General features: G+C 43.7%; 1 long non-coding RNA gene across 1 annotated transcript in view; it reads left to right on the top strand.

The window, feature by feature from the left end:
* Positions 1 to 11,599: 11,599 nt before the first annotated feature.
* Positions 11,600 to 23,405, top strand: part of LOC142826521 (uncharacterized) — a 29,561-nt gene continuing 17,755 nt past the window's right edge. The window contains exon 1 of the long non-coding RNA XR_012900712.1: positions 11,600 to 11,826. This is a non-coding gene — a long non-coding RNA (uncharacterized LOC142826521). The remainder of the gene's footprint in view (positions 11,827 to 23,405) is intronic.

The following is a 23,405-nucleotide window of genomic DNA, read 5'->3' as shown; positions in this document are numbered from 1 at the left end:
ACAGCAGTGTTATGATACATAATCCAGCTAATCAAGTATGCACTGGAAACACCATCAGAATTTAATTCCCAGATTGAGTCTTTATTTGAATTTTAGCCAAAAACAATGAGGGCTTAGTGCAAATTCGATGTTAAGAAAAGGACTTTTCTCTGGGAATTAGATTTGTAGACATTAAAATAGCCTTTGAAATGTAAATGAAAATGAACTTCATTTCATTCAAGAAACAGCTTTCAGCTATGTTTACTGTATGAGGTGATTCACAAAGCCATGGCAAAGATAAAGATTGTCCTGAGGAAATATATGGGCATACTCAGATAAGTTCATCGATCTTGACCAAGATTACACAATTAGAGAGGGTCTATATCTGAATTGTCCCCCAAACCAATAAATTTTCCACTTGGAGTGTCCTTAGAATTCATGTACTCCTAAAAGTGCCTGGGACGGAATCTTTGGAAATGGAGTAATGATATTGGAATAAGGTCATTTTTATTTTGAAAAACTGTGTCCAAAAGGAGAGTTATTCTGGCAGGATTGCAACTATATTAAACCACTATAGCTCTATAGTCAATTTCCCCATGTAGACAAGCCCTTTAACAAGCATCTGCCTTAAATATTCTTTACTGACTATTTTGCATTTCCTTTAACACTTTCACCGTATCATTTCAGTGCTCAGAATTTCTATTGTACTTTGGACTGCTGAGGTTTTAGTCTACGTGAATGGAATTGGCATCTCTTCACTGTGTTGTTAATAACCTAAATCAATTCATTTTGCAGATTCTTTTGTAAAGCAGTTTGGGGTTTGTTCCTATGTCATTTAATTGAGCCAGATTGACTTCTGTGAAAGAGCTGGGGCTTGGCACCTTTCAGGTTTCCCCGTTTTTGTGTTAAGGATATTATGACTGGCTATCAATGCAGCTTATGATGTTCCTCTGCTATAGAAATGAATTATGAGCTCAATGTATCTAGTTTTCAAAACAATAAAGCTGTCTCAATCTTTTTTTCCCGTATGTTAAGAATACTTACTGACCTTGTATAGCAAGTTGTATACAATGCATGAAATGAAAAATTGCTGCCCAGTGTACAGAATGAATAGGTTATTAATTTCTCTCAGTGCATATAACTCCCATTAGCCCAAGTGAAATATACACATAAGTCTCAAAGGGAGAATATACTTTGCAAAAAAGTGCAGTAAAATCTACTACTTCATAGGGCTCTTTGGTACTATATACAAATGTTCTCAGTATTAATGTAAGATACAGCCAATGAGCCAAACAAGTTAAAAAGTTTAAAAACATTCAAAATGTATATTTTTTAAAACTATGTTTTTGATATTTCTGACTACTTTTAGGTTCAAAGAGTGAAAAAGGAAACAATTTTTTATTTTTTCTCTTCCATCATCAGATTTTTAGTTTCAATACTGCTCAGGACAGAGTAAAGACATCACTATCAAATGGCTCTTTGTCATTAATGAAATAAATAAGTTAACTCAGTCCTTTCCTATTAACAATGAGTAAAGAGAACAAAGGCTGAGTGGACATGGACTCTCAACCGCTCCAAGAGGCATTCTGTCCAGGCCCAGTCTGAGGCACATTGCAGTGCTTTGCAAGGAATCTTCATGTTGAATAAATATTCTTAGATAAATTGAGATGATATTTTCTTGGGACATCAACATAAAACTTAAAAAAAGACAAATACATTGTTTATTAGCTGAGGATATTTATGGATCTTCATTATTAAAACACAGATTGATTGTTCAAATGAGCCTATAAAGTAGAATGTAGTTTTAGCAAATGAACAATTGATTTTGAAAAGAAACTGAAACATCATTGTTAGCTTGATAGTAAGTGCTTTTGCACAGCGGCTGTCATTTTTATTGTACGTGAGTATAGTACCTAGAACAATGGGACCTGCTCCCCAACTATGGCCTTTAAGTGAGACCACAATGACAGTAAACACTAAGTTGTGACCTTGATGTACCCATTTAGCCACAATCTTACTGTCACCAGCCCCACTTTCTGTATTCTCTTCCTTTTTTGTGCATGTCAGCTCAAGATTATGGTCTACAACCTGTGCCTATTGACGTCAGCAAAGCTCCCATTGACTGCAGTGATGCAGGACCTGGCTTTTTATGCTTTTCTGGAAAACTGTGTTTTATGACAAATATACTGAATTCTGGCATGCTCGGTGAATAATGATTATAATCATTTTGTTGTCAGTAATTGAAAATTAAAATGTGTCAAGCTCTTTCATTTAATAAAGCATAGTTGCTGTTGTATGTGCAAGGCATTGAAATTCATAAGTTATGTTTGGTTCAAGGGTTTAATTTACATACACCTTGAGAGGTATTGATACAATAGGCTGTTTATGTCAGTGATACATAAATTATCATGTATTCAAAAGTGCCCTAATATAATAGCCTGTAATGGTTTTGTAGGCAATATTAGAACCCATTTGTGTCAATAACACTCATAGTAAAGAACTGTGCCAGGACATCAAACAAAAGCTGCTACAGTCTGTTGCATTTGCAAACAGTATATTATGAGAATGTTGTTTCATTCTTAGATACTTTTTCAATAAATAAAATAAAGAATATACAGGTATGCATTCTACATACACATAAACATTCACCCACTCCTCATGCAGAGATACCCAATATATACCGTATTTTCCGGCGTATAAGGCGACTGGGCGTATAAGACTACCCCCTAATTTTCCAGTTAAAACATAGGTTTTGGCCTATACTTGCCGTATAAGACTACCTCCCCCTTCCGAGGCAACACCATTTAATAACATCAGATTTGATTTAAATAATTTTAATTAAAATGGTTTTGACTTACCGGTACTTAAAATCCTTCAAAATCCTCATCATGTTCATCCTCTGACATCATAAGTTCATCAATGACATCTTGTGGTACATTTGTAAGACAGTCATCATATGGATCTAATTCCAAATCAGATGGTGTGGCTTCAGCTTTGGCTTCCCCTTCATCTTGCCACAAGAAGTCGTCCTCCATACCATCCAAAGAATTTGATATGCCACACTTCTTGAAAGACTTGATTACTGTTTCTGCATCAATATCATTCCAGGCTTTTATGACAAAGTTACACAAAACATCCAATTGTGGCGCACACATGTTTCCTCCTTTTGTGAATGACTTTTCGCCGCTAACCATCCACTCATTCCACTGTTCTCGAATGCGATCTTTAAATGACTTATTTAGGCACACATCCAGTGGCTGTACCAATGATGTCAATCCTTCAGGAATAACTGCCGCATCTGTGTTTATTCTTGCCAGCCTTTTCTTTGTGCTGGTAGTTAAATGAGCCCTGAACATATCCCACACCAGTAGGCTACGTTCTTGACAAAGTCCACCTGGTCGCCTACTCCATACATTATCAAGCCATAGCTTTACCCCTTCTTCATTCATCCAGCCTTTTTCATTCACATGTACAAAAACTCCAACAGGGAACTTGATTTTCGGCATTGTTTTTCTTTTAAAAATAATCATTGGTCTTAGTTTGGCGCCATCAGCTGTACATGCTAGTACCACTGTAAAACTGGACTTCTAATGTCCTGCTGTTTTAATTAACACTGTTTTTGCACCTTTTGGATTAACAGTTTTATTTCCAACCATATCAAAATTCATAGGAGTTTCATCCATATTTCCGATCTGACTTAACGCATAGCCATGTTTCTTGCACTGTTGTATTACATATCGATGGAAAAGACTTACTTTGCTGTCGAGATCTGCAGGTAATTTTTGTGCAATTTTGGTCTTTTGCCTCATTACCAGATTATGCCTTTCCAAGAACCTAGTACACCAGGATACAGTGGCCTTAAATCCTTTGCTGTGATCTGGGTTAGATTTGGCCCACTGAAGTGCAAACATACGTATTTTGTTTTGTGTCACTACATAACCATTTTGACGATGCTCATGCACCATGTCTGCTACGTGCTTTTCAAGTTCTGACCAATGTGGGGTGCCTCTTCTTAATGCACACTTACTACTTGGCATACTCTTTAATGTGTCTTCATTTGCTTTCCAGTCTCGGACCACCTTTTCTGTTACTCCATATTGACTTGCAGCGGCACAGTTATTATGTTCCTTGGCAAAGTTTACAACTTTCAGCTTGAAACTGGCTTCAAATTTCCTTCTTCTTGCTGGAGCCATGATGGGGTCTTTTCCACCACCCACTTACAGAACGTCCCTAATCTTTTAGGCCGCTAGATGTGCGGTAATACAGTACTGTAGCTTCGGCTACATACAGAACGTCCCTGTGCTGATACTGTATGTACCGTGCTGAGCCAATCCCGGCAAGCGGTGTATTCTATTAATGCATACAAAGCCTGCAAAGGTTGGCAAAGGTTGTAATAGCCTGCCTCTCTGACTCAGCCAATCCGAGCAGGCTTTGTATGCATTAATAGAATACACCTCTTGCCGGGATTGGCTCAGCGCGGTACATACAGTATCAGCACAGGGACGTTCTGTATGTAGCCGAAGCTACAGTATGTTTATACCCAGCATATAAGACGACCCCCAATTTTTGGGGGATGTTTTTTAGTATAAAAAGTCGTCTTATACGCTGGAAAATATGGTAGATGTAGGTAATAGACTTAAAAGTTAAATTTCAGTTTTACATTACCTGACTTTGGTGTACTAAAGATGGTAGCTAATATTATTTTAACATATAATTAATTAATTTATTTAGTTTACTGGCCCTATCCTCTGGACAATTTATCAAAACATAGACTGGATATTAGTTGTTCTTAAATAAATGTTAATTAGTTTCACCAACATGCTGGATGCAATAGACATAAACAAGCCAGAAAATCTGAAGTCAGAGCCATGCCAAAACATCAGTCTATCCATTGGAGCTGATTATATGAATACAAATGGGAGAATGTATGAAGTAATGTAAATAGTTACTGTAACAACCAGGAAGTAATGCCAGAATGTCCTTTATGGGTTGGCTCTTTCTTGGCTCATTCACATTGTGACAGGGTGGACTAGGCCTGAAGACAGGCTGGAGCCCTTGCCATACCCTGGCCCAGGGAGAAGAGCAGAAAAGAAGTCCTCTAGGCATACTAGAGTGGATGCTTCCACTGCAGCCAATCAGGGCACAGTAAGGTGATATAAAAGAAGCTGCTGGGCCAGGATCAGTTTGTTCTTCACTGGCACTTGACCCAGTCAGAACTAGGGGCTGAATGGAAGAACAGCAGCACCTCACACAGCTCTGAGTGCAGACTGAACCACAGGCCTGGTTGACCGTGTCTAAACTATACCCCTCTGTCAGCAGAGGGATGTAAATTAGACATTTCAAAAGTGCAAATGAAGCAGGGATTTAATTACCCCGTGCTTCATTTGCATAATGGTGGCTGCCGCTTTTTTTTGAAACAGGGCCTTTCGAAAAAAACTGGCAGTTTAGACGGGGCATTTTCAACAGAAATGCCCCATTTCAAAAGATCCTGTACTCCTCCTGAGGAGTACAGGATCCTGAGGAGTACAGGATCTTTCGAAATGGGGCATTTCTGTCGAAAATGCCCCATCTAAACTGCTGGGTTTTTTCGAAAAGCCCCATTTCGTAAAAAAGTGGCAGCCACCATTATGCAAATGAAGAGCAGGATATTTAAATCCCCACTTCATTTGCACTTTTGATACATCTAATTTACATCCCCATGCCGACAGAGGGGTGTAGTTTAGATGTAGCGTTGAGACCCAGGTCCAGCTGTGGAAGACTAACCACTACAAAACTCTACAAAACCCTAGACAAGGTGCATTGGGCTCAGGGCCTCAAAGCCCTGAAAGACTCGGCTGGAGCCCTGAAAGACAAGGCAGCATCGTGGGGAGGTGGCCCAGGGAGCAAGGTAGCAGCAGACAGCGGAGATACTTCTCAGGCAACTGCTACGTACGGGGTCCCTGGGCTGGGACCCAGAGGAGTGGGTGGGCCTAGGTCACCCCCCCAATTCCCTTCATAAGCAGCAAGAGGATAAAAAGAAGCCTGGTCCCAGGCAACAGACTGGAAAGTAGTTGGGGACACCTTCACCCCAAAAACAACAGGGACAGAGGAGCGGTAGACATGCCCACAGCCACAAAAGGGTGCTCATGAGAAGGTGAGTCCCTTCACTCACATAAATGGGCATAAGGCTGAGTCAGAGCCAAACACTCTGATTGAGCCAGACTTAACTTCCTTGACTTTCCCACTTCCACAGGCAGCTGTCATGACAAATACTACCCATCAAACATGCATTCATTTTGCTGGTTTGCATATGCCTTGGGTTTTCAAGATGCAACCACAAAGGACAAAGTTGTTTGCTGCTGTTAAAGTCCTGAGAATCCTCTGCACTATTGAAAACAGCTATTTTGAACAACCTTGCAGATTGCTGTGACATTTTAGAGTTCAGAAAGTGCTAGACTGTGCATTAACCATGAGAAGAGAGATTGTCTTTCAAGGCCACTTAGGGCTTTGGTGATCAATGGCATCACTTTAAATTCTATCTGAAAGCCTACCAGTGTAGATCACGCAGTGACAATGTCATATCCTGCTGTGGAGATACATGACTCAATGAGTGGGAAGCAGAATTGTACACCTGTTTCATCTTCTCAATAAACTTAGGGTATAGTTCCATGAAAAGCATTAGCCTAATCTTCTAATTAGAGAAAAAGGCCTGAGGTACATTAGTGAAATATATATATTTAAATATATATACACACACACACATACATACACACACACATGCATATCCCTACCAGTCACCATAGCTACTGGATCATCTAAAATCTCTAACCAGATCCTCAACTTCAGGGCTTTTGTTCACTATCAGGAAGATCAATGCTGCCACAGTCAATGCTGCAGGTTTGAATTTAGCAAGTCTAGCAGAGACTCACTAAATTGATGGAAGAGCACTCTCCAGTCAACTCCACTGCTCCATCTTTCCAAGAAGAGTAAGCTAAGTCAATGGGAGAGCATCTCCTGTTTACGCAATGAGGTAAAGACACTACAGTAAATTGACCCAAACTACATCAATTCCAGCAATGTTCCCCACTTAGATGGAGTAATGTAACAAGTCAGCTTACCCCAGTAGTGAAGACAAGCCTTAATAACTCAAGCATACAACACATTCATTCAAAGTGGTGGTAAACATTCTGCCATAGCTTTCAGTTCTTTTGCCCAAACTACCAATAGCATATCAGTGTGACCTGAATTTTGCCCATCTTGCTCTTATGAATGCTGGAATCTCCTTCAGATATTGAGTAGAAAATTCAGTTGCCACTGCTAGAATAGGCATGGTGGAGGTATATATGAGAGTACTGGAAACCATACAGTTTATATTTTGTCACTAACCCCCTATCACACTGAATACAGTGATGTAAAAGGAAAAAAGTTCAAGGCACTCTGCATATAGAGGAGCTCAGAAACCATGAGAAATTTCCTATGCATTCTGTAGGATTCTGTAGTAGATCCACTCAAGAATAGCTTTGTCTTTTCCTGCATGTCACTGTAAATAAGTTAACTACATCTCATGATTTACAGCATGAAAGTCAGCTGGTAGATCTAATATTATCCTGGACAACCCATCCAGTGCAGCAAAGAAGAAATGGAAAATCTACACCTAATATTCAAAGGGACTCTAATATTGTAACTGTTGCCCTACGGCCATCAAGCCACATAGAATTAATGGAAGACAACCCCACTTACTCTGTCCCGACCCCACATACACAGTATACAGTGAGTTCTATGTACATATGATGGCACATATAAGTAAAATCAAGAAGAATGAAAGAATTTTGGGGAGGATGCCGTCCGTGCTCTGCCAGGAAAGAAAATCCTCCCTGTTGGAATCTCTCTTTCTTTTGAGGTGCATGAGCCTTTTATGTCCTTCTTAAGAAAGCATTTGTGGGGTTGTTGGTTGAAAATAATGTCAAGCCAGAGGACTTTTTACTCCAACTCCTATAACCTTCATTTTACCAGGAGTGAGGGAAGTCAGAGGGGGTATGTCTACACTACAAAGTTAGTTCGAACTAACGGATGTTAGTTCGAACTAACTTTCATAGGCGCTACACTAGCGCTCCATTAGTTCGAATTTAATTCGAACTAACGGAGCGCTTAGTTCGAACTAAGAAAACCTCATTTTACGAGGATTAAGCCTAGTTCGAACTAGCTAGTTCGAATTAAGGGGTGTGTAGCCCCTTAATTCGAACTAGTGGGAGGCTAGCCCTCCCCAGGTTTCCCTGGAGGACACTCTGGCCAACACCAGGGAAACTCGTCTGCCCCCCTCCCGGCCCCGGACCCCTTAAAGGGGCATGGGCTGGCTACGGTGCCCGTGCCAGGTGCAAGCCTGCCAGCACCCAGCCAGCAGACCCTGCACCTGGCACGGATCGAGCCACCCACCCGATGCCCCCCAGCCCTCTCCCTCTTCCCGGGACCAGGCTGGAGGCTCTCTGGAGCTTGCCCGGGACCGCAAGAGGCAGGCACCCGCCTGGGCTAGTGCAGACATCGTGGACCTCGTCCACGATCTCCGCACTAGGCACAGGAAAGTGGCCATCTAGGGCAGGAGAGCTGCCAGCCTGGCCACCCAGGAGCAGGTGTGCAAGAGAATCAAGGGGGTCCAGTGAGACCCCCGACCCTGAGCCCTGAGCTTACAATGGCCGTCCTGGGTCAGACCAACGGTCCATCTAGCCCAGTAGCCTGTCTGCCAACAGCGGCCAACCCTAGGGAACCTGGAGGGGATGGACCGAAGACAGTGACCAAGCCATTTGTCTCATGCCATCCCTCTCCAGCCTTCCACAAACTTTGGGCAGGGACACCACTTCTACCCCCTGGCTAATACCACTCCATGGACCCAGCCTCCATGACTTGATCTCACTTCCCTTTAAACTCTGTTCTAGTTCTAGCCTTCACATCCTCCTGCAGCGAGGAGTTCCACAGGTTGACTCTTTGCTTTGTCAAGAACAACTTTCTGTTACTAGTTTGAAGCCTGCTACCCATTCCTTTCCTTTGGTGTCCTCTAGTCCTTCTTTATGGGAACTAATGAACAACTTTTCTGTTAGAGACCTCTATCCTGTCCCCCCTTTGTCTCCTCTTTTCTGTGCTGAAAAGTCCCAGTCTCTTTAGCCTCTCTTCATATTGAACCTGTTCCCAACCCCTGATCATTTTAGTTGCCCTCCCCTCTCCCAGCCTCTCTCTTCCCCTCTCCCACCTCCTTTTCCCAGTCTCCCCCAGTTTTGTTCAATACAGACAGATTCCATTTTGGAAGACACGTTATCTTTATTTTGTACATCAAGAAGAGGGGCTAGGGAAGGGTAAGTGGAAGGAGGTGAGGGAGGAATGGGGCATGAGCCCCCGATGGGGAGGACTGGGCTGGCTCTGCGGGCTTCTGGGGGTGGAAGCTCTCCTGCAGCCTCCCAATTGCCCCCTCTCCCCAGATGGCAGCCTGCGGCAAGTGCAGCCGAGCTGATGGCTGAGTGGTGTGATGTGCCCAGTGTGGGTAGTCCGGGCAATCCAAGCCAGAACTGCTTTGCAAGCGGGGCACCACTGAGAACTGTCTGTCTGGGGTGGGGGTCGGGACCCTTTAAGCACAGCCCTCGGCTAGCCTGAGAAAGCATCTCCACGCTCTGAGTTCTTCTCTGATGCCCTGCCGGCACTGCTTCTGGCCATCCTTAAGCCCGGTTCAGGGTCCACTTAATGTGGACATGCTAGTTCGAATTAGCAAAACACTAATTCGAACTAGTTTTTTAGTTTGGATCCGTTAGTTCGAATTAGCTTAGTTCGAATTAACTAATTCGAACTAAGTTAGTTCGAATTAACGTTGTAGTGTAGACATACCCAGGAAGAGTGCTCCTCCTTGGACTTCCTGCTGTTTAGACAGCACCAAAAGCCGAAAAAAGCTCTTTTGACTTCAGCTACGCAATTGACGTGGCTCAAGTTGTGCAGCTTATTTCGGCTTTAGCCATGCTGTGTAGATATGCCCAAATGGGGAGAGGGTGCAGTGGGGTGTGTGTATGCATGGGGGAGGGGGGGAATAGTGCTTCCACTGCTGTTCCTTTTGTAGGTTGGTGATATACTGATCCATTTTATGCTCTTTTTTAGGCCAAAGGCAGAAGGAGGGAAAGGATCTAGCATGCCCCTTGGCTCTGATCCTGCTGCTACCCTCTGCTGCACTCTGTCTGATTCTTCACTGCCTTGCACCTTTGTGTTATTTACACCTGTGCAAATGACAGCTAAGTGACTGTAGATGACATTGCTGATTTGAGTGATGGCAGAATTCTGAATTAATAGAACTTTGCATCTATTTTGCCTAAGTTTAAATGACTTCACAAAGTGTAAGATCAAGGGTATTGGACCCTATGTACTGTCATGCAACACAATCTGATGGAAAACAACTCCCCATAAAAATGAAAACAAGATACTAATTTTGAAAGTCAAGATGCCACTACATTTTGTTCAGGCTTTTCAGCTAAAATAAAAAACAAAACACTGCAGGTGTTTGAAAGGATTACAGCCTAATGAACAGGCCCAGTGCAAGAATTACACGTAAGTCAGAAAGGCCAGCTCTGTCCTGATAGAATTGTTCCCATCTAAAATCTTCAGTTAATTCAATTTCCTAATAAGACATTATAAAAACTCAAACAGAAAAGCATAAAATTAGAAGTTTAAAAAAGGGGGAGTGTTGTTATGTAAAATGAAAATAATGATTCTAAAATAATAGTACAAAGTGTCAAATAATATTTTTGGTAAGTGAATAAGTTAGCAAGATTAACACAGTGTGCTCTTAGTAGCTTGAGGTGGTAATTGTTAAGACTTTTAAACCTAGGACTGAGTGTAAGCAGAGGATGGTAAAGCTATACCAGGTATAGCTTGACAGCTGTATTAGAAAGATTGCTTTTTATTAAAGATGTGCAATCTTCCCAAAGCTTTAAATAGGCTTAGGCTCAGATTTGAGCTGAAAATCTAATTTGTCCAGTGCTCCAAACTTCTCAGCTTCTCCCTGGGCATGCCAAATAGACTTGGCAGGAAATGTCTGCCTTCTTTGCATTGTGGAGCACCCTTTCATGGTATGATGATCTGAAAGGGATTTGTTCAGTCTTTTCTGCAAGAGCACCATTTAAGGGGGCTATGGTCTGTAGCTCCCCCTAAAGTTTGAACCCCCCTGGACTGCATATTTGAGGTCTGCTTAAAGTGCTGCAGTGGAGTTTGTTCTGCTCCCAGCTTTGTTTTTGGGGCAGAGAGTTTGTTTATAAACAGAGGGAGACAGGGTGATTAAGATAACAAAAGGCTTGTCATTCCAGTGATTGAAGGATCCTTAAGTGATCATGAAAACAATGCTAGCTTCTCCTCTTAAAAGATAAGGAAAAGAGTGTAGGAATAACAGCAGTGTTCTCTACAGGTCTGCATGGACCACTGCTTTTCAACTTTTTCATAAGTGGTCTTGGAAACAGGATTGGCCCGAGGCGGGCTGTGGCAGCTGGCGCCCCAGGCAGAATGCGCGATCAGTGTCCCTGCCTGCATGGCTGTCAATGGGATGATGTCATCATCGGGTGCCCCAGGTTCCCTGTGACATCATCATCAAGAGCCCTGGGCGCCCCATTAAAGGTGGCGCCCTAGGCAACCGCTGAGTTGGCCTATAGTCACAGGCAGCTCCTGCTTGGAAAGTGGGTAAGCAGTGAGGTGGCAAATTTGCAGATCTTTCAAAATTACTCAAAATATTTAAGTCCAAACCTAAATGCAAAGAGCTACAAAAGGATCTCAAAAAATGGAGTGATTGTGCAATACAATGGCAAGTGGAAGGAGGAATTACTTCTCAAGCGTAGGACCAGTGTTGAAGAGGTCAGTTCAATCAGGGTGTACTCACAGCAGCTGATGGGGAGGTGTGAATACCAAGAAGGAGGAAACTGTAGTGAGATAAACAATCTAAATTCTTATTCAGCCCTAATTTGATTGTATTAAGTGTTTAAATGAATTGCAGTTTTGATGTTTCTGTTTGTAATCTAGTTTTGAAAGATTTTTGTTTGTTTCTTTTTTTTAAAGGACGGCTACTTTTAAATTCATTACTAAATACCTAGGGAGGTTAAAGTTTTCTCCTACTGATTTATGTATGTTGCCTTTTGTGATGTCTGATTTGTGTCCATTTAGCCAGTAGCACAGAGACCGTGCATTTTAGCCAATATACATGGCAGAGGGTTATTTCTAGCACTTGATGGCATATATCACATTAGTAGGTGTGCAGGTAGATGAGCCCCTGATGTGGCTTATGTGATTAAGTCCTTTAATGGTGTCACTAGGGCAGATGTGTGGACAGAGCTGGCAATGGGGTTTGTTGCAAGGATAGATCCTGGGTAAGTGTTTCTGTGTGTGGTGTGTAGTTGCTGGTGAGTATTTGCTCCAGGTTGGAGGGCTGGCCTGTCTCCCAAGCTCTGTGAGAGTGAGGGATTGTTTTCTAGGCCAGGCTGCAGATTGCCAGTGATGTGCTGGTGGGAGTTAAGCTGGGGGCTGTAGGTGATAATCAGTGGCATTTTGTTATTTTCCTTGTTGGGCCTGTTCTGAAGCAGGTGATTTCTAGGTACCCATCTGGCTCTGTCGGTCTGTTTCTTCCCTTCCCCAGGTAGCTATTTTAGTTTTAAGAATCCTTGATAAAGATCTTGTAGGTGTTTGTTGCTGTTAGAAGGATTGGAGCAAATATGGTTGTATCCTAGGGCACGTCTATACTACAGCCTTATTTCGAAATAACAAGGTGAGAGCCCACACAGCAAGCCAGTTAGTTTGAAGTTATTTTCAAATAATAAACCCTCATTCTTCAAGGAATATCACCTATTTTGAAATAGAGCGAGTGAGGATGGAGCAACTGTGTTTATGTCAAAATAATTGGCTCCCAGGGCTTCTCACAGGTGCCCTGGTGGCCACTCTGTCCACACCCATCAAAACTCTATAGTTTCTCTTCCCCTGCAACCTTTAAAGATGCAGCCAGAAGGGAAAGGGCTTGTGGCACCACACCGGACCTGCTAGCCCTGCGCCACACTGCAGAACCCTGCACTGCCTTCACTGATGCCATGACTGACCCCAGTTCTCCCACCGAGCTCCCCCGGGCTGCTAGGATGCTGGCAGCAAAAGAGGAGGCACCCTTCTGCACTGCTGTGGAGACCATGGGTCTCATTGAGGTCTGTGGGGAGGAGACCAACATCCAGGATCTCTGTACCAAGAGGCAAATAATACCAAAGTCTATAGCCGGATGGCTGCCAGCCTGGCACAGAAGGGGCACCGTTGGAACCAGGACCAGGACTGGATGAAGGTCAAAGAACTCTAGGAGTCCTACATGAAGGCCAGGGGACAAAGTTCTTGCTCTGGGGCAGCACCTAACACATGCCACTACGTCGAGCAGCTGGGTGCCATTCTGGGAAGGGGGCAAGCCACCTCCCCCCACTAATTTCAAAATAGTTTCCTAGTGTAGACATGCCCGTAGGTTGATATAAGCAACATGGTACTTACACAAACACTGCATCACTCTAACTATGTCACCAGTTGTGCATTATGTGCACAACTCCAGAGCCAGGTCAACAGAAGATGCCTTATGATATCTTAACTTTGTAGTATAGACAAGGCCTAGATCACTGTCTCTAGCCCCCCAAAGGACAAGGCTGCGTTCATCAACCTAACTTTATAGCATAGTCCAGGCCTTAATCAATGTACATCTGCATTATAGGGCCTTTGTCTTGCATAGTTAGTTTGGGCCTGAGCTAAAACTCACTGAATCCTGTGGAAAGATACTAATTGATTCATTTGGGTTTGGGATTAGGCTCTGATATCTCCATCCAAAACAGCATTTAACCAAGTAATTAACTTTAAATCCCATTGAAGTCAATTACACTCAAGCAAATACTTAAAATTATGTAACCATGTGAGTGCTGTGTGGGATGAGGTCTTTGCACCTGGACTAGTCAGAATGGAACCTTTGCACAGGTACAAATAACTAAACAAGATGCAAGGTAATGGAGAATCTGAATGCCAATAATTATCTTTCTTTCTGAAGATTCTAGGTCAAAATTTTCAAATTTAATATTAAACAGCTAAGTAATTAGCTCAGTGGGAGCTGTGGGACTTTAGCACTTCTGAAAATCAGGCCAGTTAATTAGGTGCTGAAATAGAGATTTAGGTGCCGGAATATGAGTACCCATGTTTCGAAATTTTGACCTTAATTTATGTTGATAGAAAAGTGTTAATTAGATCATTAATGAAGAAATATGTAGCATTTTGATATTTTAGTTTGTGTACTTTACTTGCCAAAGCCAGCTTTGAAACGATATACAATACACATGGTTCTGCTGGAAAGGAAGCCTGATATGGAGCTTAGTCAGTGAGAATGACACGATTGTAATAAAGTGTTTGTTTGCATTCCTGGTGTAAAATCTAAGGATAAAACTGATTTTATTGTGTTAGACTGCACTACTCTGAGAAATACCCTGATTGCTTAGCTATAGTATCCATGTATCTTAAGATACATGGCCTTTCTAGAATTTCACTGTTTCCTGGAGTTCTGCTCTCTGATTTCAGCCTTTAATATTCAGTACTTATGAATAACAGTTCCTGGTTACATTAATTTGAGAATCTCACTTTGGAAATTCTTAATGCATGTTTGGGGGAATGATTTATTTTGGGGGTTTGCTGAAGCCAATACATTGTGCTTTTTAGGGTTTTTTTATTTTCTGATTTTTATCTGAGGTAGAGTATAATTGGACAAATCCTCAGCTGGACTAATTTGGTATAGCTCAATTGCCTTCAATGGCGTTACACATGTTTATACCAGTTGAGGACCTGGGCCATGTATAGTTGTGAAATAATTGATAAAGTAACAAAACCAAATAAATAACTTACAAAGTATCTAGGCCCCTTTCATGAAAAATATTGTGTACGTTTGATAACATATTACTCATTTATTAGTCACTCAGGGTATGTCTACACTACCACCCTAGTTCGAACTAGGGTGGTTAATGTAGTCATATGAACTTGCAAATGAAGCCCAGGCGCCGCCATTTTTAAATGTCCGCTAGTGCGGACTCCGTGCCCGCAGCTACATGTGGCATGAACTAGATAGTTTGGACTAGGCTTCCTATTCCGAACTATCTGTACGCCTCGTGGAATGAATAGGAACGATAGTCCGAACTATCTAGTTAGTGCCACGTGTAGCCGCGGGCATGGAGTCCGCACTAGCGGACATTTAAAAATGGCGGCGCCCGGCAACATGCAAATGAAGCCCGGGAAATTCAAATCCCGGGCTTCATTTGCAAGTTCGTATGACTACATTAACCACCCTAGTTCGAACTAGGGTGGTAGGGTAGACATACCCTCACACTGAACACATTCTCATCATAGTCAAGGCCAAGAGCCCAATCCTGATCCCATGGAAATAAGTAGAAAACTGCTATTGACTTAAACACAGAAGCATGACTGGGCCACGGACTTTCAGAATGGTGTATGTAAATTTATAGACTTCTGCGTCAATCCTGCAAAGACTTATACATATGTTTAAATTTAAATACATGCCTAGCTGTATGCTACACATGGAGTTTGAAGGACTGGAGTCTCATGTATTTCCATGTATAACTGTTGTGATTGCCCATACTTTTCCATAACTTCCTGCTGGCGCTTTTCATTATTAGATTACTTCAGTGTTCTTTTAATGGGGCTGCTTTAAGCTATTGCACTATGTATCTGCCTCTTGCTCAGGCTTGTTTTTGGCCCAAAGCACACTCCACCTATGGTTTCTAGTTCATCTCCATGTGCAATTTAAACTTTAAACTGGATAGGGGAGGATACTGTTTTCCCTAAAACCATCTGTATGGTCATGTGGTGCTATGGCAAGTGACATCAGCTGATGTGATACTGCTGACAAGCATCTGGTTCACTTGTTAAGATGAGGGCACTTTTAAGGTGTGTCTGCTGACAGAGAGATGTAGGCTAGAAGGATGTAAATGAAGCACTTTGAAAGTGCAAATGAAGCCAGGATTTAAATATCCCACACTTCATTTGCATAATACGTAATGGTAGTCTTTCGAAAAAGCGATATTTCAAAATTGACATTGCAGTCTAGATGCGGTTCTTTCGAAAACAGGATCTTTTGAAAAAGCGCTCTGTTTTTGAAAGAACCACATCTAGACTGCGGTTTCTGGAATAGCTTATTTTGAAATAGCCGTGTAGCGTAGACATACCCTAAGTGTGGAAAATTGTTGTCATGGTTACAGGGCTAGCTGCACCTGTGCTTGCATTGTGGTCTCAGAATACACCCAACTCTTGCCCTTACGTGTTCGGAGAGCATCTCATGACTTGTCTGTTCAGACCAGGACCCAGCTACCTTCCCTGTGCATACTAGCTACCATCATCCTAAAGTTCCAACTGGGCCACCTGAATTCCCTTCCAGTGATAATGTAACCAGCATCCTTCATGGAACAAAGTATTTTTAGTAGCTGGAACAAAGCAACAAAGAAAGAAAAAGATTTAAAAAAAAAAAAAACAAGCAGCCTACACAGATATTTAATTTCCTTTAATCATATGCTTTAGAATATGCTAAATTAGTTTTTCTCTTAAATTGCAGTAAGAGAACAGAACCAACCTACATTCTACTTCACATTCTTGGACCTCCTGTGCCTTTGGGATTCTCAATATCATTCTCTCCCTCTCTCAGGGTATGTCTACACTACAGCGCTATTTCGAATTAACTTATTTCAAATTAGTTAATTCAAAATAAGCTAAATCGAAATAACATATCTAGACACAAAAACTAATTCGAAATAGCATTTTTCTAATTCGAAATAGTGCGTCCACATTGAGTGGACCCTGAATCGAAGGTAAGGCAGGCCGGAATCAGTGCCAAAAGGGCATCAGGGTCGGACATAGTGTGTGGGGCTGCTGCCTCAGGCTAGCTGAGGTCAGTGCTTAAAGGGACCCGACCCCCCATCCCGGACAGACAGTTCTCAGGTTTCTCTGCTTGCTGGTCTACCTCGCTGAGGGACAGCAGAGCATTTGTGTCTCGGAGTGCTCTGCTTGCCCTCACTCGGGGCACCACGGCACTCTGCAACATGGAACCAGACCTGCCCCCGGGGATTCTGCTGCATCTTGTGGACATGTTGCCAGCAGCCTGGCTACACTGTCTGCAGGCTGCCATCTGGGAGGACCATTGAGGGGCTGTCAGAATCCAGGGGGCCCTGAGGGAGAGTTTCCACCCTGAGGAGCGCTAACAGTCTCCCCGGTTTGCCCCACTGGGGGCTTGTGCCCCATTCCTCCCTCTTGTCCTTCCACTTACCCTTGCCTAGCCCTCCTCCCCCTTCCTGATGTCAAATAAAAGACAAGTATTTTCAAAAATATAACCTGTCTTTATTTAACACAACTGGGGAGGGGGAATGAAACTCTAGGGAGACAGGGGAAAGGAGGCAGGAGAGGTCAGGAGAGAGAGTGGGATAAGGGATGGGGAAAACTGGGAGGAGGGAGCTGGAGGGGGAAGCAAGGGGAAGAAGGCAAAGGGGAAGCTCAGCACTCAGGACTGGGGGTCTCTCCGGGCCAACCGCCTCCCAGCACAGTGGGGGAGGAGGCCTCAGCATCCCTGGGGGGATGGAGAGGAGGGTGCAGAGGTTGAGGTGGGGGGTGCGGACATTGAGGAGGAGGGTGTGGAGGTTGAAGAGGAAGAGGTGGGAGGGGGGGCCGAAGTGGCAGGAGGAACAGTATTTGCGGGGGCAGCAGGCGCAGGATCGGCACGGGGCAGCATGCTCTGCAGCAGGGCCTGCAGGTTACAGTTCATTGCTCAGTCCTGAGCAAGCTGCTCCTGGTGGAGCTGCAGGTCCTCCAGCATCCAGGCCTGGATGGTGTGGTGCAGGGCTTGCAGGGCCCCCAGGTGCTGGTCCCGGTATTCCTGCCACGTGCTTATGGTTGGAGCAGGCTGCAGGTGCGGGAGCATGTCCCTGGTGGGATGGTGCACCCTGCATGAGCAGCTGGTGCAGCTGTAAAGAAAGAAGAGAAGTGGTCAGTTCTCCCAGTGGATACAGTGGATGATGCCCAGCCCCTCCGCCCCCCGTGATGTGAGGGCGACCGTGCCCTGCACCGTCAGAGCCAATGTGCTTGCACAGAGGCCATGGTCAGGATGTCTGGCTCTCCCCAGGACTGGGAGCTGCCCCAAGACCACACCCATGCCTCTGTGCCATGTATAGTGTGGCCGGGGCAGGGGGGGGAGATGTCCCCTGCCTCTATGTAGAGGGGGCATATGAAGGGAGAGCATCTTGCTAGGTCCCGCCCCAGGGTCGGGAGCATGTCAGGTCTCTTCACACACGCATGTGCCTATTGGGCCACGGTCCCTGGGTGTCACGCAGCTGAAGCCACCTGCCCAAGGGTGGCACGGCACACATGCTCGCACATGCACAGGTGGCTGCGTGATCCATGGGAGGCATGGGCCATGCGCGCAGTCCCTGGTCTCCCTCTCTGCCTCCCCCCCAGGTAGGGGACAGTGCTGGCACTTACCCGGTATGGCCTCCCTGGATGACCCTGCCGACTCTGGTGCCGGGACATCTGGCGGTGGCCCCTCTGGTGTGTCCGGGTCAGGACCCTCTGGTCCTGGCTCACTGCCTCCCGGGCTGGCATGAACTGGACCGCCCCACCCCCCAGGAGTCAGTCAAGGGTGGGGAAGTAGGGAAAGGTGTCAGCCCCTGCTACGGTGCTGCCCCTGGTGGCCCTGGCATACGCCTGCTGCAGCTCTTTCACCTTCAGGCGCACCTGGTCTTGGGTGCGCCTGTGGCCCTTTCTGGCCATGGTGGCCACTATGCAGCCATAGATGGCCATGTTCCTCTGCCTAGTGCGGAGATCATTGAAGTTGGGGGCCTCCCCCCAAACCTCAATGAGGTCCATGATCTCCGCACTAGTCCATGAGGGCGTGCGCCGTTTACGGCCCCTGGTTGGCCCCTGGGTGCTGGGGGACTGGGTGGGGGAGAGCTGGCTGACACTGACTGCCATCCTGTGGCCACTGGCTGAGGGTTTGCAGCTGCTGGCAGGCCTGGCTCTTGCATGTTCCCAGTGACCAGAGCCTGCCCCTTTAAGGGCCCTGGGGCTTGGGAAGAGGAGATGAGTTTTCCTGGTTTGGCCCAGAGTGGCCACCAAGGGAAACTGGGAAGGGCTGGAGGCCCCCTAATTCGAAATAAGTGTCTACACAGCACTTATTTTGAATTAGCTATTTTGAATTTGGTGTTAATCCTTGTACAATGAGGTTTGCCAAATTTGAAATAAGGGCTCAGCTATTTCAAATTAATTTTGAAATAGTGGTTTGTATGTGTAGACATTATTAAAGTTAATTTGAAATAACAGCTGTTATTTCAAATTAACTTTCTAGTGTAGACATACCCTCAGAGAGACTGGGTTTAAGAAAGTTCCCCACCTCCTCTATGAGTGCCAATTACAATATTGCTTAAGAGTTTCTTAGGTTTGTCCCCAAGTATGAAGTTTCCTGGTGTCTGAAACTATTTTCTTCCATACAGCATTGTAGTTGTGTTTTTCCCAGGATATTAGACACACAAGGTGGATGAGATAATTTCTTTTATTGGACCAACTTTTGTTGCTGGAAGACACAAGCTTTTGAGCTTTCAACATGCTTTTCTTTTAATCTAGAAAATACATTCATAATGTCAAAGGGCACATCTACACTTAAAACACTTCAGCAGCTCTGTTGCTGCTTCACCACTCTAATGCTTTAATGAAGATGCTTTCAGGCTATGTCTGCACTATCACTTGCATTGGCAAAATGTATATCCCTCAGAGGTGTGAATATTCCACACCACTGAGTGACATAACTTAAGTAAGCATTAGTGTGGCCAATGCTGTGCTAGCGGGAGTCGCTTCTGCTGCTTTCAGGACTTGATTTTTATGCCAGTGAGAGATCTCTCTTCCATTGTCATAGAACTTTCTCACCACAAACACTGCAGTGGTGCAATTGTAGCAGTTCTCTTTCTGCTGCACCATTGCGGCACTGCAAGTATAGATATCCCCTAAGATGATGGGAGATAATTCACCTCCTTAAGAGTTTGTAGGTAGGTCACAGGAGAAGCTCTCCTGCTAACATAGTGCTGTCTACACAGAAGGGTGGGTAGTTATAAATATATTCCTCAGGTTGTGAAAAATCTGCACCCCAAAGCAACATAGTTATGCGAATATAGGTCTATAGCATAGGCCATGCCACAGTTAAATACAAGGTGGAACCGATTGTTTAGTATGTGTAGTTGACACATATTTTAAAGGACCATTCAAAATGAAGTGCTCCATTAATACCTTTCCAGTTATGGAGCCACGGGGGAGGAAAAAAAGATGGGGGTGGGTTTGTGGGTTATAGATTGTGGTAATAGGCCAATAGTCCATTGTCTCTATTTAGTTCATTTTAGTTTCTAGCAAATTTATTAATTTAAACTTTCAGGCTTGGCTCTTGAAGGTGTTGTGAGGACAAGAACTGAGATGTCAGATATTGAGTGATTATCTGTGAAGAGTGTTCACTTACGGGTGATATGCTGTTGTTGTCTCTTACTTTTAATGTGAGTTAATTTGACAACAAAGTGGTTATCTTGTTTCACCCACATAGGCTATGTCTACACTCGCGGCTTCTTGCATGAGAAATATGCAAATGAGACTGTGTGGAATATCTCTGAGCCTCATTTGCATACCCAATATGCCACCATTTTTGCAGAAGAGGCTCTTGTGCCAGAAGGAGCTGTCTACACTGCCCCTTCTTGCGCAAGAAAAGCCTTCTTGCACAATGCCGCTACACCGATTATTTTCAGGAATAGCCGCATGGTGCAAGAGCCTCTTCTGCAAAAATGGCGGCTTATTAGGTATTCAAATGAGGCTTGGCGATATTCCACGCTTAGCTGCATTTGCATATTTCTCGTGCAAGAAGCCACAAGTGTAGACATAGCCTATATAGTGGGTATTAGGGCAGTTAGTGCACTGGAAGAGCTGTGGTGGAACCTCAGTTTTGTAATCACTTTCCTTCAAATCTCATAGCAACCTCAAATGTAAGCTGCACTCTACCTTGTTTTTAAAGCTGTCTTTAGTTCTTCTCTTTCAAAATCCTGAAAGGGCCAAACACTGTTAAATTCATCTTCTGCTGTGTCTCATCTTAATTAATTATGGACTCAAATCTCAAATCTAGATTTTGAGCAAGTTCTGAGGTGTAGGTTCAGGTCAGCTTCCAGCTCAGATACACTGGTGATGGGCATAATGCCAATGTATAGGTAAATCTGTAAATTTAATTTGAAGCAGCTATTCTTTCCAGTAGATCAGAGTTGGCTTTTGGTTCCATCCCCCATTTTCAATGAGAGCAGAATGTTTTCCTTTGAGAACTGCGCATTAAGGGGATCCCAGACAGTGAAGAGGTGTAAGACACTTCCCTGACACTCAATGTCAGTTCTGGATTCCATTGAATCACTGACTTAAGGGGAGTTTCAAAGAAAGAAGTCCACAGAGGAAACTGCTATTACGACCTCACCTAGGCAAATAATAATAGCCTCCAATTCAACCTCTGGAATATTTGTAGATTTAAGGAGATCCGCAGAGCTGGAAACCCTCTTTCTTTTTGGGTGTGGGGGGAAGAAGACAAGCACAAGACTAGAACCACTGTTAATCCAGCTCTTCTATTACATTTCACATATCAGAGTGCTATTATTCTGATGACTGATGTACACACTTATGTGGGGAGAGAGGACTACAATGACAATGCTGTGACATTCATGGCAGTGATCTCTCACCTTTGCCAATCTCTATGATTCTGACAATCGAATTGGGTGTATTTTTTTTTGATTATCTGAAGACATTGCTGGAGAATCAACATTTGGGGACAGATTTTTCCTGTAGAGTCTTGCCCTCCTCATATATATCTCCACCGGTTTCCTCTCTTCTTGTTGTAATTTTATTTATACTTTGTGGGTAGATCAGAGGGTGAATTCCTGAGGTCAAATTCTGTGACAACATGAAAAGTGCATATTAGTGAGAGTCTCTAACTGAGCACAAAGAAGTCTAAGTTTGTATAACTCTCACACTGAGGGTTGCAAGCCAAAGTGGGTCAGGACTCTAAAGTTTATATAAATCAAGTGGAGTTCTCATTCTGCTCTAACCAGAATCTAGACCTTCTGGGGGTAATTACCCAGCTTTATGCAGTTAGTTACACCTCTGTAAAGCAAGTGAAAATTGCTATTACATGAAATTATTCATTTATACTAGTGACAGCATTTCTATATCCATGTCACAATCACTTCACACACATGTAAATGATCACATAAAATGAATACAGAAGAGCCTCAGGTCCAGCCCAAGGTTGTCCTAGTGTTTGACTTTATTGATAATTCCCATAAAAAGGTACATTTCTGCATAAGACTTTGTACCGTTGTGCTTCCATGCAGCAATTCGTCTGTCCTAGCTATCCACTGTCTCTGACCAAAGAGCAACTCCCATGCACCTCCAGGGTGGGGTAAAGGAACTATAGTAAACTGCTGCAATAACTCAGCAGAAACTGCTCAGCATATCCTTGCTAACAGGGCAGGGCCACAGAACCACTCTGCCACTTTCTTATACTCTCCTCTTAGTTGCCTTTCCTCCTGCTTGATTATAATTAAACTCATTGGGCCAAATTGAATGCAATTAGTTTGGCCTTAAAGGTTCACTTGCACCCAAAAAGTGACTTCTGTCTGGCTCACTTCTGACTGTGGCTGCACAGATGACTCTCAAATGCTATGGCTAAGCCTTATCAGTTGTTTACTTTTATGAAACTAAAGAACTAAAGCTGAACAAGGTGTGCCCAGTTGATTTAGTGAGTTCAGGCTATTAAAACCAACTACTTTCAAAACTTGCTTGTTCACCCTCGTCCATACACATATTCCTTGCCACTCAATGAACCAGTTCCTGTAGCTACTCTTGGGATGTGCTTCATCCTTTCCATCTCTCCATGGTTTATATTCTATGAGACCAAATCAGATCTTAGCACCTGTCCTTGCAGCAAGGCTGGGTTTTGAGCAGATGATCAGGAGTTAAGCCCCTTCCTCAGGGTTTGCCCCAATGCCTTCTTCAGACTTGCAGTGAAAATAATAATCTTTACTACCTGGTATGGTGCGGGGGGGAATTCCCCCATGCCTGACATCTGCCTGATGCTGCATTGACAGCTCGTGAAGAATGAGACTCTGAACCTTTTGCTAATAGTCTCTCCTAAAATATATTCCTCTATGGCTGCAGCAAAGTGGGTTGGAATTTCCCTTTCCTATATAAAGCAGCCATGATTTACTCTGTTACTCTCTGGCTTTTATCATAGTTCTTTTTTGGTCTTCTATGCTGCAAGTGACTTGTATAGCTATTGAACAACATTTTTTATACATTTCTGTGCTTTAGTTTACAGGCCTGTGTAA

Source organism: Pelodiscus sinensis, chromosome 1 (genome assembly GCF_049634645.1).
Source record: "Pelodiscus sinensis isolate JC-2024 chromosome 1, ASM4963464v1, whole genome shotgun sequence".
Classification (NCBI taxonomy): Eukaryota; Metazoa; Chordata; order Testudines; family Trionychidae; genus Pelodiscus; species Pelodiscus sinensis.
Note: the sequence above shows the minus strand (reverse complement) of the source record. Positions and strands in the feature narration are given on the sequence as shown.